The sequence below is a fragment of the Quercus robur genome, chromosome 4 (genome assembly GCF_932294415.1).
Source record: "Quercus robur chromosome 4, dhQueRobu3.1, whole genome shotgun sequence".
Lineage (NCBI taxonomy): Eukaryota > Viridiplantae > Streptophyta > Magnoliopsida > Fagales > Fagaceae > Quercus > Quercus robur.
Genome location: NC_065537.1, coordinates 32,929,888 through 32,942,891, shown reverse-complemented (window position 1 = coordinate 32,942,891; position 13,004 = coordinate 32,929,888). Strand labels below are relative to the sequence as shown.

At 35.3% G+C, this 13,004-nt stretch overlaps 1 long non-coding RNA gene and 2 pseudogenes across 1 annotated transcript; all 3 read left to right on the top strand.

Moving 5' to 3' along the window:
- Positions 1-171: 171 nt before the first annotated feature.
- LOC126724428 (uncharacterized) lies at positions 172-2,631 on the top strand. Its single transcript, XR_007654981.1, has 5 exons — positions 172-343; positions 459-570; positions 679-815; positions 1,459-1,563; positions 2,581-2,631. It is a non-coding gene; the product is annotated as an uncharacterized LOC126724428 (long non-coding RNA).
- A 2,206-nt stretch (positions 2,632-4,837) lies between these two features.
- On the top strand, positions 4,838-6,314 carry LOC126721151 (uncharacterized; annotated as a pseudogene).
- Positions 6,304-12,674, top strand: LOC126721767 (putative protease Do-like 14; annotated as a pseudogene).
- Positions 12,675-13,004: the final 330 nt, after the last annotated feature.

Below are 13,004 nucleotides of genomic sequence, written 5' to 3'. Positions count from 1 at the left end.
CAACCTAAAAGTATGTATTCTTATATGCTTTTTTTTCTCCATTAAATGCTACGTAATTAATTCACACTTAGATGAAATTTTACTGCTGCTATTATTTTGTTTTATCTTTCAGAGTGTTTGTACTCATATGGTGCAATACTTAAACTTATGTTCCTTTTTATAAAAAAATGTATGGCAGGTATTGGTTCCTTTGATGAGGGTCTCTGTTACTTTCATGGAGGACTGGCAACTCAAAACTTGTTAGATAATGCAGATCAGCTGCCCTGCTTTCTTTGTTGCAGCTGTTTTTTTGGTGAATATACAGTCAGAAGATTGTAAATAAAATGGGAATCCTTTCACGCAGGTTCAGTATTACTGCTGGCATATATCACTGGAAAGATATTTTGAGAAATTTAAGAGGCGTTTTAAGTTATGATAAGAAGTTTCTTTGTATAATATATGAATCTTCTTCACTGCAGTGCAGTTAGCAGAAAGCCAAACGAGACGATGAGGCTTATCGTAACTACTTTTGTTGGTGTAGTTTTCGGTTTCTTCATAGGAGTATCATTTCCTACATTGTCATTAACTAAGGTACACAGACTTAGAATTCTTTGTCTGGTATATATTCATGTGCTTCAGCTTTTTTTTATTTATTATTATCAAGATGATGGGACATTTTTCACTGTGTAAATTTTGCAGCTGAATCTCCCGCCCAGCATTCTTCCTTCCATGGATCTCTTACATGTGAGGAATCAGGCCATGAAAAGACTTGGCTACCTGTGAATAGTATTAGTAGCCGCTCAACTGAAGCTCAAAATGTAACCAATACATCAAAGGTAACATCCTCTCATACTAGCATTATCAAAAATTTCTGGGGTTACAGGTTTTACTTGGTTTTGAACTTGGCTGAAATTAACAGGTAATCCAATATTTTTTGGAACCAGATCCATAAGCGCATTTGAGATTCTTGCACTTTCCTACTTTCTTGGGAATGCATTTTAGTTGAAGAGATCTGAGTTTTCTGGAAAGAACTCAAAGAACCCATTTGTTGTGAATGTTAAAGTGACACCTTTTTAACTTTACTGCTTGGAATAATATGGTATCGTAATTTATATGATGCAAACATCCAATTTTTTCTTCTCTGTTGACATCTTTCAACTATTGATCAACAAGTAGTGCAGTAGAAAAAACTTTTGGATTTTGAGGGCTGGCCAGGTGAAGATAGTGGATATAATGGTGAAATAGTCTAGAAGAGAAAAATAGGGAATCACTTCTAAGGGAAAAGATACCTTATAAAAAGGGTCATGCTTCCATGACTTTTATCATTCGGTGTGCTTTACATTATTGAATACATGCATGTTAAGTATGATCATGGCGAAATTAGAAATAATGCACGTTGCAAATTCTTAAGAAATAGAAATAAGTCATTTCTATACTTTTGTACTTACTTTTCCTGCTTCATTTATTATTCTGCTGTAGATTTGGGTTCCATCTAATCCTAGAGGTGCCGAAAGACTACCTCCTCAAATTGTTGCAGCTGAGTCAGATTTCTACCTGCGAAGATTGTGGGGTAACCCTAGTGCGGTGTGTATTTTTCTGCAACTTAAATATTCCTTGTAGTTACAAAATTTGTACAATGCCTACAACTTTTTTATTCATATGTGAATATGATGCAATTAAGAATTTCAGAATACCATTTAGTTTAGAGGTTATACCTAGTGCACAAAGCTCTCACTTTTGTCGGGTCTAGGAAAGGTCATGGTAGCCAGTCTTACCCCCCCCAATATATTGGAGAGGCTGATTCCTAGACTCGAATCTGTGACCTGTCGCTTTTTAATGGAAGGCACTTGCTATCGCAACAAGGCTCGACCTTTAGAATGTCATTTAGTTTGGACCAACTAAATTAAATTATTGAAAACTGATTAAAATATGGTGTTTTTGTGAACAAATGTTTTACTAGGATTTGTGACTTGGGATGAAGTGGAGAAGTTGTTTTACATGTGAGAAGTGTTAATGGTGTTATGTATGACCATAACGTAGAAGCTATAATCTTTCTTCATCAATGCTTTATCATATATAACTCTCCCCATGTCAGTGTTTGGTGTCATAATGTTTTTAGATTTCACAAAGCTGGTCTCAAATCTGAAGAAAGGAGGACTATTTAGGTCAAGGGCCAGCATAAAATTTAGTCGCATTACATGAATTTTGATCATTTAGAGAATTGAGTTGAGTACACACAAAGAAATATGTAGGACTTCGTAAGTGAAGAGAATGATATTACTTATATTAAAAAAAAAATGAAGAGAATGATTTTATGTTATAATTTCATACATGATGATAAAATGCATTCATTCATGTCCAGTATAATTCTAATACTTATTGTTCCAGTGAAAACTCTAACAGACAATAATAAAAAAAATTTCTCTCTCTCTCTCTCTCTCCCCGGTTCTGAGGAATCCTAAAATTTGCCACTGATGTTGTGACACTGATGCTTTAACGCCTCTGTTGATTTTTTTTTTTACCCCCTGTAACTGAAAGACATCTGATGTTGGTATATTAGAACATTTTAAAAACATGGAGTGATCAAGTTGGCATTTACAGGACTTAAAAAGCAAACCACGGTACCTTGTAACCTTCACCGTTGGTTATGACAGAGAATGAATATTGACACGGCAGTGAAAAAGGTCTGTCTCTCTTGCGTTTCTTTTTCTGTGTAATTATGTGTGTGACTGAATATGTTATTCTGGCAGTTTGCAGGAAGAAAGACATTAGGAGTACAGGAAGCCTTCATGTATCATTAATGTAAGGGCTGATGTTTTTGTTATTTATTCTGCTAGGAGGTGAGACTAAGAAGCAAGTAGATGACCATATTGTAGCAAAATGACAATGTTAATTCATTCGGTTTGTGGATTTGTTTTTCTTTTATTCCTGACTAGCATGGGAAAGTCTAGAAATGAAGTTTTGTTTTCTTTTGTTTTGAAAGAGATATTTATGCTTAATCAGTGACTGGTTAACACAAATTAAGGGGAGGAATAAATCGGGGCCCAACACAGACTCTTTGGCTGAAGCTATAGCAATTGCTAACCATCATGATGGAGTTACTGGTACAGAGAAGCAGCATGTGGCATATGATTATGCACTACGACTTGCAATAGGTTACAAGGAGGTAAGGAAAATCTGTCAATTCTTCTTGTAGTTGCGTTCCTTATGCTTTGGATCAAATATCTGAAATATCATGTCTTGCAGGCAGAGAATGTGGTTGCAGAATCACTTGCTGGCATTGCAAACTTGACATCAAAAACTGGTTGGAATCCGCAGACTAAGTTTCATCAAGCAAATAATAAAAACTCTTTATTCCATACTAGTTGGTAGAGTTTACTTCATATCTAGATGTTCTTGCTAACATTAAACATTTTGGTTTGTTATCATCATGTAATTGTATACTTCAACCCTTTATTCTCAGTGTGCTAATATATTATTATTTGATCCACTATTCTTGTCCCCTTTTTATTTCAGTGTCCACTGCTGAATATAAGTTACTGTCCTCCATCAGAAGTTGATCTGTCAAATGGGAAAAACCTGGTGAGAAGAATTCTTTAACTTGTTATTATAGTTGGAGTGTTTATGCAGTTATTTGGAAAATGAGAATGCCACTCCATTTAAGACTGATTACTTCCTGATATAATAACTTTTCTAGGTGATTGTTGTCTACAATCCTCTAGGATGGACAAGAAAGGATGTTATATGGATTCCCATGAGTATTTTCCTTTTATCTATTCCATGTTGTGATCATTATGCATACGAAATTAACAGAAAAGAGGGTTTTTCAGACAAGGGGTCATTTCCAATTGCCTTTGAGGCCTAATGGATCTCCTGCTTCTCTTTTTTCTCTCTCTCTCCTCCCCCCCCCCCCCCCCCCCTCAAAAGAAAAAAAGATGAAGTACGTGCAATCTATTAGCCATATAAGCATGTATTTTTCAGTGCTTGCATGAATGTGTTTTAGCATGAGCCTTTAAAACGCATGTATGCTTCAAATTAAGTGAAAATATGTTGACCATTTATTTTTCATTCTCTTTCCACTAATTATAACCATAGGAATTGCCAATATACTACAGCAAATCAGGATCTATGTTTATAAGATGTGATGAAAATTTTAGGTACAAAAAACTGATTATATTGATTTACAAAAAAGGGCAAAAGGGAGTCTAATAATAATAGGTGTGTGCGTAGTTATGACTTATGAATTTATGTACTAACTGAGAATCTTACCTAATAGCCTATGTTTTTAGATTGGAATGCTCGGTTATAGAGATAAATGGGTGCCCTAAACAGAATTATTTGGCATAATAGGATCCAAGTTGGTAGCCCAAATTAGTTGGGATTATGGCTTGACTGAATTTAGTTAAATTGTTCGCTTTCCAGTGATGAACCATTATATCGTATTGAAATATTGACACTGTAAAGCATGTCTATTAATATAGTTTTTGGATGAAGCATGACTACTATTTGATATCTATATGAATACAAGGATAATTTTTGTGTATATTTTTCTTGGAGTTACCTGTGTACATTTTTGTTGCTACAGGTTTAATTTATTCTATGTTTCTGTGATAAGGGCATGTATTAGTTTCTTTATACATCATAAGTAGACAAGTGTATTCAATTTCAATATCTCCGTTCATAATTGTGATGTTTCTCTTGTATGCTTTCCTTGTACTTGGGTTGCCTTTTGTGCTTTTTCAATGACTTATTTAGTTGTGAAAAAAAGGTGATTTCTATTTCAGTATCAATTAATCTAATATTTTGCCAACCCTCACTCTGTGGACTGTATATTTGACACTTTTCTTCACTCTCTGTTCAATCTTAATGCAGCTTTTGACTGCTATATCTACAATTGATGACTTGAACTATCCTGAGAAGACAGATACGTATTATATTGTAAATGCACCCTATATATTTTCAGCATGTTGGAAGGTTTGTGTCAATACTTTACTTTTAAAAAAGTTTACTTCTTTTGCAACAAAATGCTTAATGGTCAATCGTTGGCAGGTTGTAAAGCCTCTTTTGCAAGAAAGAACAAGGCGGAAAATCCAGGTTCTGCAAGGTTGTGGAAGAGATTTGTTACTGAAGGTAAGCATGGTTTCCATTTGTATTTAGAAATTTTCTTTTACAACTGCTAATGCTGGCAGAAACATAGTATCATTATTTCAATTGCCATTAAGTTATTTCTTAGTAAGCGGTTCTATACATGGATTTGGCCTCTCTTTTTTGATAATCAAGACGGTGAATTTTATTGAAATAAGCTGAAAAACTACAACAAACAGAAAGCTAAATAGTACTAACCCAGTTTGAATACAAACAAGGACAAAGCCTGATCAAGCTAAAGAAAATTACAAAAACTCTCCCAAGAAGGATAACAAACTGCACTTTTGATTAAACTAGGCAGAAACTACCTTCCCAAAGACAGTAGGAATTGGGGGGTGTTTGATAGTTTATGCAATACGTGATATATGTCTTACAATATTGCTTCACCCCTAATTAACACATGCTATGGCTTAGCTTCTTAGGTAGGTCTAAGTTTTGATAGCAAATTTAATCTCTATATTGCGTCTTGTCTTCAAATCAAGTTGTGTCAAATTTTATAGGTCAAGGCAGTTATTTTTAGGTCCTCTAGTCAATCTGTATGGTGAATTTGGATTTTTCCAGTTTCTGCACCCAACTTATTAATTGTTGGTTGGTACTCTTGTAATGTTAACGAGCAACCTCCCCCCCCCCCCCCCCCCCCCCGAGCAATGTAACGGTCTCAACATTTAATCTCTCTTTCTCATGTTGCCTCACCAGCATAGATGGAATTCTTTACTGTTTTTTTTTTTTTTTTTTTTTTTCTGCCCGCACTAGTGTATGCAATATGTATGTTCCATTTATTTGACAAGAACATTGTTCACTTGAATTCAGATAATGGATTATGGATCACTCCCGCATTTTTGTAGAAGAGAGGGCTCTGGATCGTCCAAGCATTATAGAAATGAGGGCACTGACAACTGTTTCTCATTGGACCATGCATTCCATCAACAACTCTATAATTATATCAATCAGCAAGCTTTGTCTAAAGAGTCAACTTCACCATTCCAACTCAGGGGTCAATGCATGTAGATTTTCCAGAGCCAAACCCAGAAGACACCGAGATCATGAAGACCATTCAAACTGAATTCCACAAGTTAGGAGCAAATGTAGCAGTGAAGGTTCCTGCGGCTCTGCAGGAATCACTATCATCGGATCAATGGCAACCTGGTTTTCTCTTAAATTTTATTTGGCAATAGATTGTGTCCTATTTATGTATATATATGTTTTTGGATTCAATTCGAGCTTGAAATTGTAGGAGCACTTCCATTATTTTCTTCTAGAGTTGGTTCAGTTCCATCATCGGATATAAAGAATGGCAACTCTGAGGCGGTTGGAGGTGACCCCAAACCATGTTACAATTGTTTGGGGAGAGATACAATTGCAAATGCTGCTGCTTGGGTTGGTCCTGCTGTAGTCAATCTTTGGGTTGCACATGGTATATATTTTGGGTGTTTGTATATGTTTGAGATTTAGTTAATTTGTTTAAAAATAGGATCTAACAGTTGTTTGTGATCTTTGTGTTTGATAGGGTTAGGGTTCTATGGCATTACTAATCAGAGAATAGGGTCAGGAACTATAATTGATGAGGATGGTACAATTTTAACATGCGCTCATGTTGTGAATGATATTCAAGGCATGGGGGGTGCAGTCAAAGGAAAGGTCAGTGTCTTTGGCGCTTTGTATGTCTTGTCTCCCTTAATAACTTGTAATAATGATTTTTTCTAGTAGTTTTGGTTCAGCATTCAGCGATGCAAATGGTTGACAGTTGAAATCTGATGGATAAGTAGATGTGTGGATAGTGCATGCATTGATTGTTTGTCTTTGCCTATGTTATCCCTGAGTGTATAAGTAGGGAAAAAGTTAAGTTTTGAACTTTCAGTACGATGCATGCTGTTGCTTTATCAGTTTCTTTATATATAGGACTCATCATTTCTCTGTTTATTTAAGTTGTTTAGAATTTTAAGATATCATTGAATAGTTTTAGTACTGAGGTATACACCTCATATTGATGTCTGAACAATTGTTGCAGGTTTGTGTGACTTTGCAAGATGGTCAGGCATTTGTGGGTACAATTGTGAGTGCTGATTTACCTTCTGATGTTGCAATTGTAAAGATACATTCAAAATCCCCGCTTCCGACTGCAACACTTGGTTCTTCCAGTAAGCTTCGTCCTGGGGACTGGGTTGTTGCTATGGGATGTCCATTCTCTCTTCAGAATACCATTACAGCTGGTATTGTAAGGTATTCAGAATAAATTCACATTACAAAATTTCTATGTACTTTTATCCATTATATGTGTGTGTGTGTGTTAATGAAACTATAAGTTACTGATTCTTAATGCCTTCCGTCATATTGTTCCCTCTGGATGTAGTTGTGTTGACCGTAAAAGTAGTGACATAGGCCTGCTTGGAATACATAGAGAGTATTTACAGATGGATTGTGCAACTAATGGGGTAAGACTGGGTGTGCACGCACACGTGTCCTTAAGAGGATTTAAAGTTGAGATGGTTGAAGTGGTTTTCATTTAAATTTATGACCCTAAGGGGATGCACGATCAGTTAGGGATCGTGCCTCATAAAATGAATATGTGTGTGTGTGTAGCTTGGAGGCTTTGTTACATACTTGACATTTATTTTTTCTACTTAATATGGCGTAGGGAAATTCTTGGGGGCCCCTTGTCAATGTTGATGGAGAAATTATTGGTGTAATTAGTAAGGGATTGGCTGCTGTTGATGGAGTGAGTTTTGCTGTACCGGTTGATTCGGTCTCTAAAATTATACAGTATTTCAAGAAAAGTGGGTATGTTCTTATATTTTTGCATGGGACTACTTATTTTAAGCATAAAATTAGATACTTAATTGGAAATTCAGTTTGTAGTCTTAACATGGAATAATTCATTTACTGTCAGATTTTATATCTTGAGTGAGCGTGCTTGCAAAAGTTTGTTTGATGAAATATTGTCCACATTATATCAAACCCTTCATTTTCTCATTGTGTGTCAAGATACTTCCAATTTATACATTTGGATTAAGTTTTGCCACTGTCCTATGGATCAGTGGTGTCTTCACCTCCCTTAAGTTTGGTATGGGTGGGGTTGGGGGTTTGTGTTTCCCTTGTGTGTGAGTAAATTTCTGAAGGAAAAAAATGAAGAAGAAAAAGTGTGGATTAAGTTGCTTAGTACATACCTGTAGCTCCCAATTGATGAGTAAACGATAGACAACTCTGATTCTTCCCCCAGTCAATAGGAGCTACTTGTGCTTAAAATTTCATAGATGCTTCTGTCACAAGAGGTATTGATGAAATTTCTATACATGACAATCTCTCTCTCTCTCTCTCTCTCTTTGTGGTTATTAGAGCATTGGCCTATGAGCTACATATTGGTAGGCTTAAACCCCCTTTAAGGTTTTATTCTAAGCTTCTTCTCATGTTGTTTATTCACTTACTTTGCGAAAGAGCACTAGCTGAAATGACACTTTCTCACAAAAATGAGTGGAGGGGGAGGTTGTTGGTTTCAAAATACTTTTTTTGGGTTTTAGGTAAATAAAAAATTGTGGTTTCAAAATGTATGGGTGCACAAAAGGAAGGATATTATTCTAGGTTTCTTGTATGATCCCAAAAGTCTTTTTAAGATTCATTTGAAAGCATCTACTTATCCCCAAAAAAGAAAAAGAAAAAAAAGATTCATTTGAAAGCATCACAACTGTATGTGCGCACCTAATAGATGGTAATCTTGTGCAGAAGGGTGGTTCGACCTTGGCTTGGACTGAGAGTGGTTGATGTTAACGAGATGATCATTGCACAACATAAAGTAAGAGGGAATACGTTTCCAAATGTCAATAAGGGTGTTCTCGTACCTATGGTATGTCCTCTAATTGTTTCCTCCCCCAATCTTATTTTATAAAACAAAATGAAAAAAGTATTTTATGAGACGGTTTTATGAAACCCCCCTCTCATAACATGTGTGGGTCCCATATGCTATGAGAGGGTGGTCCCATGAGATACCCTTTTATATTATAATGTACTTGGCCATGTTTTATGAAGGGTTATATGTTATACTTGAAAATATATCTAAGATCACAATAATTTGTTCTTTTTGGGTGATGCATGTTTTATTAATTTCTATACTTATTTGCAAACTTACTCTTTAGATTCTTATCTCAATGGAGTTTTGCTGGCTACATGTAGGGTTTACAATCATTGGTTTGTAGAAACTGGGATGAATATAGTGAACTGCTTCCCCTCCCCCCACCCCCTCTTTCGTAGATATTAACCTTGTCTGTCACACTAGGATGGGAAAGATGGTATTGGGTCTGTGACCAAATATTTTTACTGACTTTGCTTTGTTTTGATAGAGGCTTAGGTTAGATTTAGGGTCTGGATGGGGCCTGACTTTTGAGGGTAGTATGCTGTGCTTTCTAGTGAACCATGTACGATGATACATGTGGTGTGCAAAAATTTCCAATTTAATTGAGTTTGGGTTCAGAAAACTCATGCTTTTGCCTAATTGAGTTTGTTGCGTAGTAGTTTTATGATTATGATTCTGATGGTCTATATGATTTGTGAATTGTGGCAGATTATTGAAATAATGGGGGACAGAGTTAGAGTACCCATGAAAGTGGCTGTGAAAGAGTTAAGGATAATTTGGTCACTTTGACGGTAATTCCAGAGGAATTCAAATCCGATAATGTATCATTTATGTGGAATATTTGGGACTACTTAGCTATATGGCACTGTATTGCAAAAACCGAACTGTAATAAATCCATTCTTTATCAATCACTTCTCTCAGGGTTTTTTTTAGAAAATAACTATAAAATCCAAATAATAAACGTTTCAAACTAATTTGGTTTCTAACAATTCGAGTTCAGGGGACTCGATTTTTGGGTTGTAAAATCGAGTATATTGTGCTCGAGTTTCTTTTTGCCAGTAGCTGAGGTGGACAAAGTGTCCACGTATGCACAGAAATCGAGTTCATTGGACTCGTTTTATGTACATACAAACCGAGTCTATTGGACTCGGTTTTTTTACATATAAACCGAGTCCAATGGATTCGTTTTTTATAGATTGAAATCGAGTCCTTGGACTCGATTTCTTTTCTTTTCTGCCACGCGTTGTCATAAATTGAAAACGTGTCTCTAAAAAAACTCTTTAGTTAGAACTTAAAAAACTCTCTCATTCCCTCCCACCCTCACTCACAGTCCTCTCACTCAAAAAACTCATAGTCTCTCTCAGTCTCTCTCTCACTCTCACTCCATTCCATCTCGCTCTGTCTCAGGCTCAGCTCCGGTCTCTCACTCTCATTCCCGCTCCATCCCCTTCCGTCTCTCTCACTCTCATTCCCTCTCCTGCAGCTCCATTGCTGTCACCTTCTTCGTCGCCGTCGCCCCTCCATCTCGCTCTGTCTCAGTCTCAGCTCCGGTCTCTCACTCTCATTCCCGCTCCATCGCCGTCCATCTATCTCACTCTCATTCCCTCTCCTGCAGCTCCGTCACCGTCGCCGTTAGCTTCTCCGTTGCCGTCGCCGTCCCAACAACCGCAGGGTATCATTCTCATTTGATCTCTTCTATGTGGTTTTTCGGTTTTATATCATTGTATGATTTTTGCTTATTTTCTGTTTCTTATGTTCTTTTTTTTTTTTTTTTTTGGGTAAATGTGAATTGAGTTGAGATTAATGGGTTTTTGGATTTCTATTTTTATAAAATGTTTATTATTATTAATATTAATATTATATATTTCTGTGATTTGAATTGAGTATGACTATGCACAAGTTATGCTTACCAGTAAATAGGTATTAGCATTGATACTGTTATATCCATTTTCTTTATAGGAAGAAAATTTGGAATGGTATGCTTTTTTAAGAAGAAAGAAATTGGTATGAGCAGAATTCTCATTTTCAATTGATCGTCTGAATTATATTTTGGTACTTGTTGATGGTGGTATTGAGTAGAGTTTCTGGGTTTTGTTATGTAATTTTTAATATAGGTGGTATCTGAATATTTTTTTTTGCTTTCATACAGAAATTAATTTCAATCTCTTGTCTGAGTTGGATTAACAACTTTTTGGGTTGGCTCCGCTGGTAGTCTATCACAAAAGTAAGGACTCTCTCTCTCTATTCCTTGCAACTGATGTATGGGTTTGCTTTGATTACTCCTTTTTTCTGGGTTTATTGGTAATGGATGATTTTCTATTGGTATGCATTGTACTTGATAGCAACACAAACAGTGAACATAACTATATATTTGCATATGGTAATAGTCTTCCCTATGATCATCTATATTAAAATCTATATACCCATGCATGGTTTCTATATACATTTACATTTTGCATTGATATTGTGTTTGAAAACATAATTTCTTTTTTAAATATATCGAAAGTTGAGGGTGAAAAATAACTGGATCCTAAATATCTTCGTTATAAACACTAAAAGGTACCAATTAAACTATTAAGGCTCTTGGCACAAGTCTAGTGTAAACACATTTGCCTTGAAAGTTTACTGCAAATTTTGAAAGTTTGTGTTTCAAAATTTACACTAAACTCATTTTTCCAAAACACGATTTAAACGTAAAACACAAAATTTCTAAATTTCAAATGTTGCACTAACTTGTATATCCACATAAAAGTTCAGTGCAAATTTTGAAATCTATGGAAAATTATTTAATGTTACACCCACCTAAATCAATAACTACTAAACTCATTAAAAACATGATACCACATTTAGTCTTTAGATTGCGTTTTCAAAACATGATTTAAGTGTATAAAACATAATTTCCAATTTTTAAAATATTATTTGGAAATCAAGTCTTAAGTGTAATTTTGAAAATTTTGCAATCTATGCAAAATTTATTAAAATGTACATAGAAGCACCTTAAAGTTTAAACATACTCTTCTTTTTTCTTTTTTTTGTTCCCCTCCCTAGACTCTATCCACATTACCATTTTACTTTCTCCTTTCTATGAAGTGGTTTTAAATACAGATTGTTATGAAAACCAAAAAACTGTAATGTTCTGATTTGTCGGAGCATTGCTCTAACTCCTTAGAACACATTTGAATGAAAATGGAGAAATGTAGAAGGCGTAATTAATTAGCTCATACTGAGTTTTTGGCAGCATATTGAGTTTTTTATATGTATGTTTATTCCCTGTGGTTGATTGTCATACTTATCGTTTGTGCAAGAAATTGGGCTATACATTGAGATCCTTGCCAATTTAACATGTGCTTATATTACTCTTGACTCCCTAAACTTCGTGCAGTATGGCTGCTGTTCCTGCTCAGATCCCTGATGAGTTTGGTCCTGGGCCCATTGAGGATTCGGTATTAAGGTTCGTAAAAAAACATCGAGCGTGCGCTGTTTGGGAAGGCAAGGTAAAAATTAAAACCGACCACCAGCTGAATATTCTCTTCTTATCCTTTTACATTATGTTGATTTTTTTTTTCTTCCCATTTCTGAAATTCTAAGTTTGTCAATGGTATTACTAGCTTTGAATACATGGTCATGCCCATTAGTTGGGATAAGTTAGATTGGTTGACTATTAGTGTGGGTGTACACTTTGCTACCATTCACTCTTTCATCTAGAAAACCAAGAAAAATACTTTGAGATGAAACTAATGCTAAAAGTATGAAATTTAGGCTAAAAGGATCATAGTTATGTTCCAAATATTCCAATACGTAAAAAATTAAATGCAGCTAGGCAACCCTCAATAGAAGAATGATGAACCAGCATTATTACCAGAATGTTATTACTTATTATCTAAGAAGAAGAAAAAATCATAACCAGAAAAGGTTGAGATATATAATAAAATAATGTAACAGCTAAGCACTATAAAGAAGCATATAAAAATGGATATAAAAAAATTAAAAACAAAACTAGACAAGGATTTGATCTTCCTAACTTAGATTGAGAAG